Source organism: Coccinella septempunctata, chromosome 4, assembly GCF_907165205.1.
Source record: "Coccinella septempunctata chromosome 4, icCocSept1.1, whole genome shotgun sequence".
NCBI classification, from domain to species: Eukaryota; Metazoa; Arthropoda; class Insecta; order Coleoptera; family Coccinellidae; genus Coccinella; species Coccinella septempunctata.
In genome coordinates this window covers 10,449,429-10,466,559 of record NC_058192.1, presented here as the reverse complement: position 1 = coordinate 10,466,559, position 17,131 = coordinate 10,449,429, and the positions used below count along the sequence as shown (strand labels likewise).

The 17,131-nt window shown below is 34.6% G+C and overlaps 1 protein-coding gene across 1 annotated transcript in view; it reads left to right on the top strand.

Annotated features, from left to right (window-relative positions):
* The window catches only part of LOC123310848, a 73,064-nt gene that overhangs the window by 28,274 nt on the left and 27,659 nt on the right, over positions 1–17,131 (top strand). Inside the window, exon 3 of the mRNA XM_044894528.1 lies at positions 13,875–13,941. The gene's annotated coding sequence lies outside the window, so the exon portion shown is untranslated. The remainder of the gene's footprint in view (positions 1–13,874; positions 13,942–17,131) is intronic.

Below are 17,131 nucleotides of genomic sequence, written 5' to 3'. Positions count from 1 at the left end.
GAGTTGGTTTATCGTGATCGGTTCATCTTACGGGTAGGATGAACCTTGTAAACGTCAATGAGATTTGTCGTACAGCCTATTTCTTGCATTCGTGTCTGAATCTCGTGGTAGCTGCCAGTCACCTGATTCACTGTCGTTGCGATTACGTTTATTTCTTCGCGTCCTTCAGAAGTACGATCGGGCAGTCACGTATTCGTGCAAATTCCTCTGGTATCATTTCGATCCTAATCCATTGTTTACCTCTCCTTTTTCGGTCGCTTTAACAATGCCCACATACCTTGTGAGAAGGAACGACACCTAGAGAATTCCGCGGATTGCCATTTAAGAAGGAAAACAATAAGTTAGTCATCGGTTAGTCATGCCATGCCGTCTGTCAAACGACGAGTCGACCTTTGCGTTGGGGGAAACCAGGCGGAGGCGGATACGTATACCGGAAGCTGGAGGTTTCGCGAGATCGAAGGATAATGGGTCCATTAAGATTTCCGCCGTTTCGGTAAAAAAGAGTGAAGAAGGTGGGTTTCAAGATTTGAGAGAAGAGATGTTCATGTAGATCGACTGTCTAAAAATACCAAAATATAGAAAACTGGGCTCCCAGGACTAATGAAACCATTAGAAATTTTTTACAGGTCTTCGACTTGTACAGGGTGGGCAAAATTCGTTGTCTACTGAGGGGATCTCGAGAACTAAAGCAGCTTGAAGAGAAAACGGATGACACATCTGAAAACAGAATCAGCCTATCATTTTTAGATTTCGAGTTATAAACAAAAATTGAGAGTTTGACGATTCCGAAAAGTTCTCATAACTTTTTTGTCTTTGAAGTTACGGATCTGAAATTTAAACCTTCTTAGGCACTTTCATACGTAGAATCCACTGAAAAATGAAACAATATTTTGAGCTCATCAGTGGATCCTACATAAAAAAGTGCCTGTAGAAGTTTCAAGTTTCAAATTTGTAAGTTCAAAGACAAAAAAGTTATGAGAACTTTACGAAATTGTCAAACTCAAAAACGAAGTATCGTAGGAGGCTGCGGTTTTCACCATTCTCCGAAAATGGGCTCGGAAATGTGTCATCCGTTTTCTTCTAGCTACTATAGTTTGCCCACCCTGTACATATACAGGGTGTCTGTAAACAAATGAGAAGGACTTAGGGAGATGATTCCTCGATGAAAATAAGCAGGGGTAGTTCCTATGAATTTTTTTCGAAATCGACCTCCCTTCCAAGATACAGCCTTTGGAAGGCGATGACGAGTTGACAGATTTTGATTTTTTTTTACGGGTTTTAAGAAACACTGGGTCAAAAAACTATACATAATATGAAGCACTAAGTATATGTTACTCATACAATTATTTTGGATTTCATAATAATTTTTTTATTAAGGTTTGAAAATAACAACCCCTTATGATTTTCCTTCGTGGAATAGATTTTCGAAAAATAGAATTCTCTCATGGTTTTCCATTCAAGTCTGGAGAAAAAAAATTTTCTTGCAAAATTTCGATACAGTCGATGGTTTTCTCGGAATAAATCGAAATTGAAAGACTTTTTTTCTCCAGAATTTAATGGGAAACCATAAGATAATTTTATTTTTTGAAAATCTATCCCACGAAAACAATTTTTGAAGAAAAATCATTTGGATTGTTATTTTCAACCCCTAATTATAAAGTTATGAGGTCTTAAAAAAATTGTGTGAGTAACATCTACTTAGTGCTTCATATTATGTATAGTTTTATGACTCAGCGTTTCTTAGAACCCGTAAAAAAAAATTAAAAACCGTCAACTCGTCATCGCCTTCCAAAGGCTGTATCTTGGAAGGGAGGTCGATTTCGAAAAAAATGTATAGGAACTGCCCCTGCTTATTTTCATAGAGTAATCATCTCCCTAAGTCCTTCGCATTTGTTTACAGACACCCTGTATGTAGTTTCGACTTTCCAAATTATCAAGAATTTATAGTGATCGTTCAAGATAGTGTTAAGAGTTGGGTTCTTTGAATTCTTGGAATTTTATTGTATGCAATAGTCATAATGAAGGAACTGGAAGATTTGGGTGGAATTTTGTGTTCGAAGAAGATTCAACACATTGATGAAAAACTATAATCCGACTCTAATATGTTAACAAAATTGTTGTAATAAAATCCTTTAATACTGAGTGTTTTTTTCTATGTGACTCAGTATACTACTGTTAATATTGATGTAAAAGTGAAAGTTGCACCCTGTATGTTGTTTTGTTTACATGCCCACTATGCGGTAGTACAAATGGGTTAAAGCATCAGGCGTGTTGAGCTTCACTCAAGGATAAAACTGTCATTGCTTCAAATAACTAATGAAGCACTGCCGTCAGCCTAATTATCCTGTGCCGAACAAGAAAAATTAGGCTCGTTCAAAGTGCCGCAAATGTGCAATTATGAACGTTCAAAGCATGCAAAAATACCGCTAGGGACGTAAACAACAATTATCATGATGAACAGATATATCATTTGTTTATTCCCGCGACCGAATAACCTTGGAAAATACCGTAAATATTTCTTCAGGTGCAATCGCTGGCAATTTGTTATTATTATGATGGATTCTCGATTCTCGCCAGAAAAGACCTCATCAGATATAAATACAAAACTCAAAACACAGTTTATTGGAGAACACATTTATAATTTTTCTAGGTATTGTAAACCAAATTCAACACAGCTATATATTATATCCTAATTTCAATATCACTCAAGTATTTCCACAACCAGAAATAAAGTTGTGTCAACATAAAAGAGGTCATTTGAGACTTTCTTGAAGGAAAGCTCTAAAAGAATACTCCAAAATATTACATATTATCCTGAACGCATAGACTTCCTTTTATGTAAACATAACATGAATAATGAATCTGTTGCAAACACGTAAAATCGCTTCATCGATCCTTCCTTTACCCATCGATTTAATTTGAGAACGATAAGCATTTGCAATTCCTACACATAGAATGTGGATATTGGTTTAAACTCTCTAGAAGCTGTTGACCTTGACAACGGTCAGCTAACTATTTTTCAACCTCGCTATGCGACAAGTTTATTTATTGGAAAACAGAATATCTGAATAATGAATATGTCCACTTTGAAACGAGGAAAAAGGGGAAAAATTTGTTCTTGAATGGTCACAAATGATTTTTTTGATTAAATGGCTCAAAGGCCCTATGTCATCTAGTTGACGACCCACATAAGATCAGGTGATTGTTAGATCCGGTTTACATTTTATGAATTGTAATTTTATTGATCTTCTGAAGTAACCTTTGGGTTGGACAAAAGGAGAGTACATTAATGGAGTAATATTTAAGTTTTAAAATAAAGTTTGATCTATCTCAGTAATCATTTTCAATTTTTTTTTCAACTTTGTTATCTTCAAAGTTTTGTATTAGGTGATTTTTGGTGAAACGCTCTATTTTGATCAGTTAAAAAAAGTCTTCAAATACATCCTGTACATAATTCACCTTGACTTGGCATTTTTTCATTGTTATCTTGTTATTTTCCCCTGCCAGAGAGTGTTATTATTTATGTATCAATAAAAATTATTCCGCTGTAGTAAATGAGCTTTAAATTGAAACCGAAATTGAACATACCTAATGAATAATCCACATCAAATTATACGATCAAATACAAAATGCCCCTTATCTAATCTTGCATCTTTTTATCCATATATCAAACAAAAATGCATATTCCTGTCGTATTTCCTGGTGATAAAAATTGGGGACCAAAATATCCGGTCATTATTGTGATTATTTATGTTTGTTTATCTAACATCGTTTGTATATTTTCTGGGTCCATTTCAGTACCTAGTATGTTTTCACGGTCAATTAAATCAGGTAATTACAATTATTCTAGGATGCCTTCCGTGTCGCTAAAAATAAAGGGGATATTTATGTTGAGATGCAAAGTTGGACACACGACATGAGGGAACCTAAGAAATTGGTTCATTCCGAAAACCATGGCTATCATAAATAATTAAATGAGTAAAGTAAAATTTCCCACAATGACTTATAAACCTGAAGTCCAACTGGAATTTTTCCAATGGAAAATTTTCTGAACTGGTCAATTTATATTTCAAAATGGTTATACAGTCTAGTGTTTTTTTTTGGAAGCTTTGGAGATGGTTTTTGGCGATATAATCCATGCCCACTAAAGGATAGCTCTCCTATCTTACGAAAAAAAAATGCACTCCTGAATTTCATCGATGTGCTGACGATTTCACTTCCTATCTGAACAAAATGACAACAATCACAAAAATACGGTCAATTATCGCTGATGCATTCGCATAATGATGATTGTTATGGGCGTCAAATTCGCTACACGTGCCTTGAGTAGATGAACTTGCATTATTGTTGTCCACTACATAAGGTTATTACATCCATTATCAGTTTAAGTTTAAACTTGGGACATGTTCCATGACCATTCACGAGATTTCAGCTAAACTCATTTTTAAACCTAAAATATCAAAGAATGGACTCATTCACTTTTTTCAATGATAATTTTCGAAGAATCGCAGTGTATTTTGGACCAGCTGTGTAGTGGACGGCTAAAGACAGAAGACTCTTTGGGAATTCATAAAAAAATGATACATTTATCTGAAACGCTTTTCGAGATATGATTGACAAAAGATTCTTAAGGTCAAAAGAAACACTTTTTTCCTTTACCATTTTTTCAGAGTCGGCTCTGTTAAAAAGATACAGGCTGTTGAAAAACCATAAAAAAATTTTTAGTTCTTACAAACGGTTTTATCGAATGAAATGAATTTCGGAATATTGTTTTTCATTCATTCGATTAATCTTTTTCGAACACAAGATATCACCCACGTCTTCCAGTTTTTCCATTATGACCATTACCTTCCATAAAAATACCAAAAATTCAAAGAATCCAACTATTGAAACTAAGTTGGACGCTATCTAATGAATAATTGAACGTTTTTTAAAATGAAAGTATTCTTCAGTTTTTCTCGTATAATGCCCAATTTTCGAGTAATAAAAAATATTAGTGAAATTCGAAAAATTGGGTACTTAAACCGAATGCAACTCTTTTTGGGACCACAGATGTGTAGTGTCACAGATTTAGCTAGTTATTCTGAAGGTAATTGTGTTTTTCCAGGTGTGGTACAGCTCATTATGAAAATTGGCTATATCTTTTTATCAGGGCCAAATCGGACAAAATGGTATATATAAAAAGTGTTTCTTTTAACCTCAAGAATCTGCTGTTGAAATTTTCACACTGTATAGAAATTCACTGAATTATTTTAGTGTTTTTGTGTGAAATAAAACCATTCCTTTTTCACTCTGCCCACTACTTAGATTATAAATCAAGAGAAATATATCACTGCTTAAATGGAATTTAATAGATTTCACTGCATTCTCCTTTTATCTGAAAGGTCGTCATACAAGCATCCTCAGAGATATCAATACGGAATAACACTTGTTGTATTTTGAACTAGTCATAAATCTCCATTCGATTCAATTCTTGCGCTGCTACAGAGGCGACAAAACCAATAAATAATAAAATGATCAACAGTGTGTTTAACGATCAATTTATGGAGAAAATCAGCACGTCCTAGACATGATGCGTAGGTTACCGAAGTGCAATTGGAAGAAATTGGTGGTCTATTGTGATGAAAATTAGATTTTCGCCTCCTTGACAGAGAGGCTAGAATGTGTGGGAGAGCTGAGCTGTTTTTTTTCCCAGCCGAGGGCGTTGTGTCCTGGTTGCTCTATAAATTCCAATTAGACGTCAGTCATTTTCATCCCCTTGCGGATATGAGGGTGGTCCTCTATCACTGATTTCCCTCAGGACTCCTGTTTTACGATTTTTTTTTCATTTCGATTTGTGACTGCCTGGGATCTGTGTTGAAACCTATTTTATTTTCAATAAAAATTTATAAACCACAGTTTCCCAGAGAAATGGAGCTTATTCTGCAATTTTATATCTCCAAGTTGTTTTCAAGTTAAGGGGAGGGTAGTTTTTTTCCCCCACTTGTGCTCCCAACTTTCCTGAAGGCTTCATCGAATGGGGCAATTTTGTCGTGCCATTTGGAACAGTAGCAATTGGTAATCACTTCAGGTTACCTTGATTTTTCCTGACGTATATAGCTGAATTCAGTTTTAGGAATTTTTTTTTCATTGTGTTACGTAACATGATATGCTTACAGAAATTTGAGACGTGTACATTGTATCAAAACAACAGGTGAAAATTCTGAATGGTGACTTGGCAAGGGAGGAATGTTGTCAGAAGAATTTGGATTCGATGCAATTTTGCTAGAAACGTTAATTTATTACCATTTCTCAGTCTGGAGTAGATGAACAGATTTGAGTGGTATTGTAACACAAAGAATATCTTAGGTGTTCTTTATTAATCTGTAGTAATTTTTCGAAGATGTTAATGAAACTCTTTCGCTGGAGTGTTAGATTTGTGCTCATAACTTTTATATTGGGTATGTATTGTACATACTAATTATCCTCGTTTCTATGATGAGTGAAAATTTTCGAATTACATAGTTGGAATTGAGGAAAAGAGCCTAAAAAATGAATATTCTCGAAATATTTTACTGGGTGAAATTTTCTATCTCGTCGATTCTGAAAAGTTTAATAAACTCGTTAAATTCCAACGTTCATTATCCAGTCCATTAAGAAGAACGAAAGTGATGATAATCATTAAAGCCTCAAATGCCCTTATGCTCATTCAGCTCGGATATCGTATCTTATAAACTGCCCATTACGATTCTATAATTATTTTTATATTCACCTGTTTCGTCTATGAAGCGGATGCATTCATTTCCGTTTGAATAATGAAGCTCTAGGAAACTTTATAAATAAATATTCCGACGATCCAAATCCAAATTGACAATTTGAATATGTTTCTGATCAACACCATCGTGGAAAGTTTCTTGATAATGCCTCAAAATTTCCTGATCTTAACGGTTTGTCCAATTCTTTTTATGTCCACCGAATTTTACCATGTTTTGTTTCCACATCAAGCTCACCTCGATTTTGAAGTTGTCCTTCTTGTTTAATTGTTCTTAATTATATGATCCAGATTTAATTTTGAACATGACACGTTTTATTACTGTCGATGGAGTTGTTTGGGGACCATTGTTACGTGTTTAGTTATTACACTTGTTCTTTCTTTTTTCTACTGGCAGATATACATACGCCAAGGTAAATTCAGTTCAAAATTTTTTGTGATTTTGCACATGTCTGTTAAATTTTATGTTCCTAATACTCTCTCGTCTTTTGGCATCTAATTTTTATCAGATGCGAATATTATAATCTTTTTATGACAGAAATATGTTTATTTTTTATTCTAAATGGAAGGTTCCACATTGTGTTTACCTATTTTAAATATAATGCGACAGTCATTCAAAATTAAAAATGAATAAAATTATAATAATTAATAAGTACCTACAAATATAAAAAAGGAAAAAGACTTTACCTAAACTCTATAACAATGAATAGTTGCGAAAAACATTTGAGGGCTGATATCTTGTCACCCATTTCTGATTCATGAATTGAAATAATGCATCTTTGAAATGAATTAGTAAAATACTTGATGATTACATCGAGTAGTACATATCCCATCAATGAAGCTTTCTGTCCCGATGATTATGAACTTGGCAATAGAGGTAATCAAAATTTAGAACAATAATAAACAATAAATCATGTCATTATAGCCTCCAATTCGTTGATTCGACATATACGAGCGTTAATGATATTAGTTTGTTGTTGAATTTAACTCATGTTTATTCGTCATACAAATATTTAAATCGGTCATAACTGTCATGTGAGTAATACGTCATAAAATGCATTCCTAGAATTCTCGTTTTGAATATCTGAGAACAGCGTGTGCGGTGAATAGGCAAATAAAATGGCCTGTTTGCATCGTTAAATTGCTTTCCTGGAGCATACTCAGGGATGGCTATATCCCAAAGATATCGATATGTTTTCGTCGATACATGGTGAATCACTTACTGGAAATCACGAAGAGGAATTGCTTAAAAGTACTCTGTCATCGTGACAGCTGAAGAATGACTAAAGTGAAAAGTGAAATCGAAGACTTTCCAAAAAATCAATCATGATTACTCCATGGCAATCCCAAAAAACTGAAGCAAGAACTTTTCCGGCAGATTTTTGGACACGAAACTTCTTAGGTCTTGGAGAACCAGAGTGTCGCCATTTCATCGATTGTTGCTTTGTTTCTGGATCGTAGAAATGTACCCAAGTTTCATCCATAGTAACAATTCGGTTTAAGAAGTCTACATCGTTTTCAAATCGAGCACAGATCGAACGCGATGCTTCTACCCTTGCACGCTTTTGGTCAACATTCAAACATTTGGGGATCCATTTTGCAGCATTTTTTCTCATGTCCAAATTGACGTGAACTAGGTATATGATGAACGCGTTCGTATGAAATATTCAGTGCTTCAGGTATCCGTTTTAGCCCAATTCGACGGTCTGATAAAATCATGTCATGAACAGCATCGATATTTTCGGGGACTGACACAGAAACTGGCCTTCCTGATCGGTCATCATCTTCAATGGAAAATTTACTCTTGTGAAGCTTGCAGTCCAATTTTTCACGGTCGCATACGAAGGACATTGATCACCAAGGGTATTAAGCATATCTTCGTAAATCTGTTTACCTCTCAACCCTTTTGAATATAGGTACTTGATGATATTTTTCGATTTTCACAATAGCAGTGGACATCTCCTTTCTTTTAATTTATTGCGTAACTCTGGTTTACTTTTTTGACCTCAAACTTCACACTGACACTTCTAATGAGTTTCGTTGCTATGGTAACGCAATATTTTCTTTATGCATGGAACTGGTCTAGGCTAACTAGATATCAATACATCCTCGTAAATTCTACTACAGGTATGATGGCTCGATACTAAAATTTTTCGATTTTCACAATTTCGGTGGACATCTTCTTTCTTTTCATTTATTTCGTGACTCTAGTTTAATTTTTTGATCTCAAACTTCACGTTGTTGGTTGCTATGGTAACACAATATTTTTTTTATGCATGGAACTGGTCTAGGCTAACTAGATATCAATACATCCTCGTACATGTTATCGATGCAATCAAATATCGATGTTTCCGAGATATCGATTTGTTTTTGCCGGCCCTAGTGAAAATTTCGTCACCGAACCGATGATCTGTAGGTTGTTTACTGGCACTCTAATTTATTTTTAGTGATCCAAGTATGCAAGATCATGATCTCACATGATCGGTAAGTTCGTTGTGAATGATTGATCGTTGTAGCTCAAGGTGCGTGCATTTTAGTAGTCATCGCAGACACGTGAGATGCAGAAATAGATATATCGACGATTCGAAAAAAATTACGACTCGTGAATTTGGGTCATTGAGAAGTCGAGGTGTTTTCTTGGACGAAGATTGATGGTCTTTCGTTGCAGTTTGACGGATGCGTTTCTAGATGATATTTTTTATCGTTTTGGCAACTGTTGTGTGCTCAGAAACACAACTAGGAAGGAAATTTCAATTATGACCACTCGAATGAAAAGGCTGCGTATTTTACATCATTTCATTGGAAATAGATTATCACATGTATTGAAAAATTCCCCCATTGAAAGAGTCGTCGGTAATTCCCAAAAAGTTCATCTTGATATCATTGCCGTTATTTTCAAGTAGAAAGCGGAGACAGAAGAGTTGTTGTTTATCTGGGACTTTCAAAAATACTCTAGTTTTTCAAGAATATTATCATTCCTCACTTTCAAGAAGCACAGTCCAATTTGTGTCTTGGAAACTTATTCCATTCCTGTTTTTTTCCAGGTCGAATATCTCGACAAACACATCATATCGAAACAATTTTATTTTTATCCTCGCCTACGCACAAATAGCGATCATCAAATTCGGTAAAACGTAAACAACAATAATAATTATTATCTATGTGGATTGCGATGAAAGTCATCAAAGTCGCTCTTATATTGGATCAAAACAACGAGGAGCCATAGAAATCGGGCAACATGTGTTAAAAATAGGCTATGTAAATATTTTTCGGCACTGCAATGAACCTCAATCAGCTTTTGATGCACAGGATACCTCCTACCATAATATTTGGAATGATTCACAATTTCGAAGAAAAAACATGGTAAACAATTCTTGGAAGGATCTTTCAATTCGATTCCACGGACGCGAGATCAAAAATGTCCGGTCATGTACAGTGTGTCACATTAAAAATTAATGGGCTCCATCGATTGACAAAAATATGACTTCAAAGTATCGTTTTGGAGATAGGCGAATTGAAATTTATTCGAACATCTTCTGAAATGAAAACCTATACCCTCGGTACAGAAACAAATCTGGCGAACAGGAAAAAAATTCACTTTAGCTCTTTATAGAAAATTTATAGGTTCTAGACTAGCGTTATGGGTATGTCAGTTGGCTGTCAGTTACCATCCTGGTACTGAACTCACCTAATGCTGCTTGGTGCGACTAGTTATAGATTTTCATCACGTATTGCCCACATCATTTCAATTTTTATAGGAAATTAAATGGGTATATTAAAAGTCTTAGAGTCATTCGGAGTAACTGAGTGCAGTGGGTAAGTGTGCGCAGTGCGTATATCTCGACTATGCAATGTATGAAAGAGGGGTTCATTTGGGTGAAGCAAGGGCGCAGAATCGCCATATTAGTTTTTCATAGGAGTGCGCCGTGCCACGTTTCTTCAACTTTTTATTTGCAATCAATCAAATTCACTAGTTTTCTTGTTAATTTTTAGCATCTCTGCACATTCTGCCAGGTCCAAGTTCCGAGTCCCTCAGTGTTAAACAATATTTTATTCGATCATGGGCATATTAATCTAACTAAATATACATATAATAAAAAATTTTAGGTTCTCTTAGCTGCTCAACTCTATAAGAACGTCAATTCAAATTTTGGCTTACTGGGGAAAGTGTGCGCGGGAAAGTGTGCGCATAGATTCATTATATGGGCATTAGTTCAGTGAGGAATAAATTATGACATTGTTGATTTTCTTGGTTAAGACTCGATCAATATTGTCCTATTTGTTTAGAAAAATATGAAGAGCCACCAACAGGGGAATGTATCAAGTGTTGTGTTCACCAAGAATTGTGGCACGAACAATAATGCACTGCTTGTAAAAAGGCGCTTCTGTATTGACAATAAACAGCATTTCTCTAATATTGTAACATTTTGATGACATCATTATTTTGTAATTTGTTTTGATTGTGTGTTTCACTAAGCACTGCGTTCACTTACCCCGTGAGGGTGCGCACACTTACCCGCAATACGGGGCATGTGAACGCACTCCGACTTTCTCTATTAAATTCTTTTTTGCGGAAGGAAAACGTTTTTGTTTGTTTGCTTTTTGATGTTTTCTTATAGATTAGAAAATTCTCTATCTTATTAATATGTTTTAATTTTCCTAGCTTCAACATTTGAAACAGGGTATTGCTTGAAAGGCAAAAGTGCGCACAGTTGCCCCGAATGACTCTACCCTAATTTATTCATATTTCTGAAATAAGTTCAACCCCATTACAAGTTCGATTCAAGAATGTTTCCAATCGCCTAAGATCCTTGTAATCTAACTCAATGAAAGTTGAACGCAAGTTATTTCATTTAAATGAAATATGCAATATCCATCTGTCTTCTATCAAAACGTATGGAAAATACAGGACCCTTCCATCGTAGTTGATGGAAAACGATAACGACGTTAATCGATGTAAATTTGATATGATACACCGACTAACAAGCTTTTTGTGCTCTCCACGATGAAGCTCTCCATTTCCTCCCTTCTTATCTGAATTCAAGGATAACCTGGCCTGGCATGCCATTAATTCCCTTCGAAATTAATCCGGGGGAAACCTTAGCCAAGGTAATCCCTTAAATGACCGAATCGTTAGAATATTGTGAATGACCACCACCGTTTCGTATATATCACTGTCAATTAAAATGATTTAACGGTTCGTTCAGCATAAAATAAACGTCTTTTCTGCGCCTCGTCATTTCTATTGAGTGCCCCACATAAAGTGACATTCAAAACGCGCAGTCATATCGAAATATTTGAAATACACTGCTCAAAAATTGAAGTGATATTCGAGAGGAAGCTTAGGGGGGCATAATTTTATATTTGGAATTCTGTATAAGGTGTTTGTTGATATAAAATAGGAATATCTTTGATATTAAAATAAGCTATATGTTTGGAAGAAAACTTTTTCTTATTTTAGGAGGGATAATCGATATTCCAAAAAGAAATCGGTCTTAAGGAAGTTTCAACTGACCCAATCTTTTTGGGAATTTTTGAAGGTCAACTTTCGAGTAGTTTTTCTTCCAGAAAAATAATCGTAAATCTAAATGTGAGACATATTCTGAAAGAGTAACTCTTTTAGTGATAAATCTGAGAATTTCATCCATTTCGGCACAACCGTTCGGTCTTGAGGGAGTTTTAACTGAACCCAACTTTTTGGGAAGTTTTCGAAGGTCATTATAGGTCCTTTCGTTTGCATAAGAAGTGTAGCATTTTTCTACACTCGATTTGATTTATACAAGTGTATAACACACTCTACACTGGTGTAAATTCAATGAGCAAACGAATACTAAAATTGAGTGTGGAAAAGTGCTTCACTTTTTATGCAAACAAAAGGACCTTATGCGAGTGGTTTATCTTCCAGGAAAATTATCGTAGATCTAAATGTGATACATATTCTGAAAGAGCAACTCTTGTAGTAATAAATCTGAGAATTTCATCCATTTCGGCACAACCTTTCGGTCTTGACGAAGTTTTAACTGAACCCAACTTTTTGGGAATTTTTCGAAGCAACTCTATATTTCTCTACCATGTTGTCGCCCTTCCAGTTTTAATTAGTGTTTTCTCTTAGGTTAACCGTATGTGGACACCTAATTTAACAAATCGGTACACATACAAAATCGTTTTTAACTTTAAATATTCTTACATGTACGCAAATTATTTTTGAGCAGTGTATGCGAAAGATACCAGATTTTGCACCTCTGAAAGCCCCAATACGTACGCCGCTCATATTTTTCCATATTTCTCAATACTGGATTATTTTTCTTCTCGCACGTACCAAGTGAAAATTATGTCAATAGAACCGAGCTGTTTGCTACGCTGAATTATGTGAATAATAAGAAGACCACGTTGTATACGAGTGATTTATTCGACGAATAAGACCGAGGAAGTCAGTTGGAATAAACAATGGCTTTGTTGTTCGTAACTTTGTTCTTCCTTTCCTTCTGTTCGTAAATAATAAGTCTTAATGAAATAATGCCATATCATTATTTAATGATTCCAGCTGTAAGAATGGGAAATTGAAATTGAGAAATAACTGGCGATGTCCGATTACTTCTCGGAAATTTTCAGTACTACGTAGGAAGTACTCGTGTACTACTTACTAGTACTAGAGTTTTCGAAAAAGGACCTTTCCCTCAGGAAGGAACACCCCCTTTTGAATACACATTACAATTTTACATAGAAGGTGTAATTCATTAACTTAGTAGCTGATAGCTTTACGATATTCGTTGACAATACTGTACAGGGTGGTCAAAAGTCGATGAGATTGTATAAATAATATAAATAAAATTATTGTTCATAAATATAAAATTTTTATAAATTTAAGTTTCAGATAGTCTATTTCGAGGTCTATTTGTATAATACTTTCATTGTAAACTAAACCTGATTTTATTCATATCGATATATTATTCAATGAAAAGTTATTACGAAAAACTTTATCTATTTAGGTAAAATCTTATAATTTTCATCCAAACAGATTAAAAAAAAACATCAATTGACATCTTCTCCGTATTTGTACACATATCTATTCATTTTTATCCTTCACAAAGAATATTTTCTCAAATTATGTTTTTGTTTTCAGACAGAGATAAGAATATGCCACTGATAATAATTCAGTGAATGGTTTGGAGAGAGAAATGAAAATATTGGTGAGTACTTATATATATGTAATTATTCAGTAATAAATTCACCTATTGCTCAACTCAAAATGATTTATTTTACGTTTTTTCAAGCGATTTCTACTGCATCTATTACATACGAATTTCGAAATAATAAGGTCTTTTAAAGTCTGCTAAAATATATAGGATGTCCCGTCTAATTAAAAAAGTGAGGAGTATTTTATGCTCCATTGTATTTCGTGAATTAAATATGGTTCTTATTGTTTTAAAAGATACTTATTTGGTTCCATATTTTTCATCCCAACCCTCTATATAGAATAACGGTTTCAATTCGAAACATTTCAGTGGATAATCGAACGTCAGGTTCTGTTAAATATCACGAGAATCACTTATGAAATAAAATTGAATCTTCATTGTATCCAGTGCGTAAAAAGGCATGATGAGTACATATTTCTCGTTATTAATAGACTCGCGGAATTCAAACAGGATGGGTTCTTTCGTAGGTCGCGCTCCTCAATGAAATTCCAGATACTCAACGAAGTTTGCTGTGTAGATTTCATTCAAGAAAACGTCGGAGAAACAGATAACGACGCCGTCGTACAATGTCAATATTGTCGTGAAGTTTTCTTTGGTGGGTTACTTCGTAAATTGTCTAGGAATCGATATACTGCGTATCAGATACACCTATCGTGTCCTAGATTTCAACATAATCATTCTCGATTCACGTGATAGGATAGTGGTTAAGGTGCTAGCGTCATGTTACTCTATTTACCAACGAATTAGCGGATAAGGGGGGTGGACTATCCAAAAATTATGTGTATGTTATTGAATAAATTCACTATTTCGGTTCAATTGTTTATCGAAAAAAAAAACACACATCAGGGATTTCTTCTGTCAAAAAGCTGAGAAATCGAAGAATTTTGGATGCAGGTGCTGGTTTGTTTATATTTTTTTTTCAAATTGTACGTAAACGAATAATTTACACTCTTCAATAAGTCTTTCATTGTTGTTAACTAGAAGTTCGTGGTTCATACGTGGCTAGCGTTATATAACAATATAGTTATATTGTGTATCACATAAAAGTTAAATCAATTAAAAACATATTAACATGATTTATGGTAATTATTAAAAACGGTGCGAAAAAATATATTTCAAGTTGTTTTAGACTACTCTGTCTAAAAATCATGTTCTATTACTGTCTTCGGATATGGAGTGCATAGAATTTGTTTTGAAGATTCTAGAAAACCAAAGTTGATAATTCAATAGAGAATTGCACTCCAGAGAGCTCTTCGAAGTCAACTCGAAAATGAAAAGTAGAAAAACAAAAAAAATTATTTTCTACTAAACAGTGCCAGATATTCGGAATTTTGGTATGGAATTATAGGTTTTTTAACACGCTCAATCTATGCGAACAATTTCGAAAGCCTATCTCACTTGGTTGAAATTTTCATCTCCGAAATGGGATTTTTCAAAAATTGCAAATTTCACTTGAGAATTCGTCAAAACCGAACGGTTTCATCGACCATGTAAAATTTTCTAATTTTTAACTAGAAGAGTTGCTATTTCAGAATATGTATCACATTTCCATCTACGGATATTTTTATTGAGAGAAAAACTACTCTTACGGTGACTATCGAAAAATTAATAGATTAGATATAAGATACTTACAGAAGAGTATAAAAAGTACCTACTTATAAAAACATTGTTTTGCTATAACGATCCATCAAAGTAGTCTCTATCTATACCACATCCAACTTTGCTTTCGATGATAAGAAAGTCTTACAATATACTTGAAACAATAAAAAGTATGAATGAATGTTCTGGCGAGAAACAATAGCACATCCGCTGTGTTCCTATCCATATTCAAACGGCTGAAATGGTGGAGAACAATCAAATGCGTACTACGATACTACACGCTGAACATTGTCGATTAAACGATCGTTTATTAAGAGACAATGACGTTTATAACGTTGTCTGAATAATGATCGATTTCATGTTAGATAGTGTTTGTTGTTAGGTTCATGATTTAACAGTCTGTAACTGAAAAATTGTGATTCTTTTATGGGTCGTTTTCATGTAACCGTAATCAATTCGAAAAGTGATCGGTTTTTTACATTTCACCCATATAATTATCGAACAAATGGTTACGGGAGTTTATCGTTGAATTTCAATGGCTTTTTCGGTACATGAGAATTGTTTCTATTGCCATTTTGCAATTGGTTATGGTGAGAAGTAGAGTTGCTCCTAATCGTGAAGATGGGTAATTCTAATCGTGAACTTTTTGTTGCTTCCAATCCCACCGTACCTACTATAAAATACAGAATATCCCAAATTGTTTTATTTAGGCTGTTTCTGGTACTTCTACTAGACTAGATACATTGAAAAGAGTCTTGAGCTCGATTTTCAAGAAAAGTCCGTTAGTGGAAACCGTTTCACGATATATTCAAGACAAATGAAGATTTCGTGAAACGGTTTCCACCAATAAATTTTTCACGAAAAAAGAGCCAAGGATTCCTCTCAACGTCTTCACCTATCTAGTCTGTAAAAGCCAGAAACAGCAAAAAAAAAAAATGTACGGCGCATACGCCATTTTGCAACTTCTCCCTCAACTATCCGTATTAATTGTCTTAATAGCAATTAGTATACACAAGTGGTGAAAATAATCGCAACCGATCTGAACACGAAGAATTTTATCCAATATGTCATTTTTGTGACATATATAGCATGAATTTAATGGCACCGAATATGCCTCCTGTCTCACAAGTTTTTCTTGGCTAACATAAACTACTATCGAAAGTGACAAGTCAACTGCTCAATTCTAGACGATACAAGCCCTAATTCTTCTATTTACAACCTGTTAAAGGTGACTCAACGCCCAATGAAACGTCAATTCTAAACGTACGTGAACCAAGCCGGGTTAAGTACGTTACGAACAAAAGGCCAAACCAAAAAACAAACCAATCTTGTCTCGATGGGTGTCATAATCATTCTGTTTATCTCTGTGGTCGGTTCCGCACGTTATTATAACGTAGTGAGTATATTATATTTGTGTGTTCGTTGAATACATTAATTTGCAATTTTAGTAGATCCTGATATGGGAACGTAAATCGTTATGTTGGCAAGGTCAGTGCCGGTAGAGTTGTAGAAAGTTACCTTTGGTATTTCTCGTTCTCGCTCATAACGTTCGAATTTTTGGTTTCGCGTCTTTTTTTTGTATCCG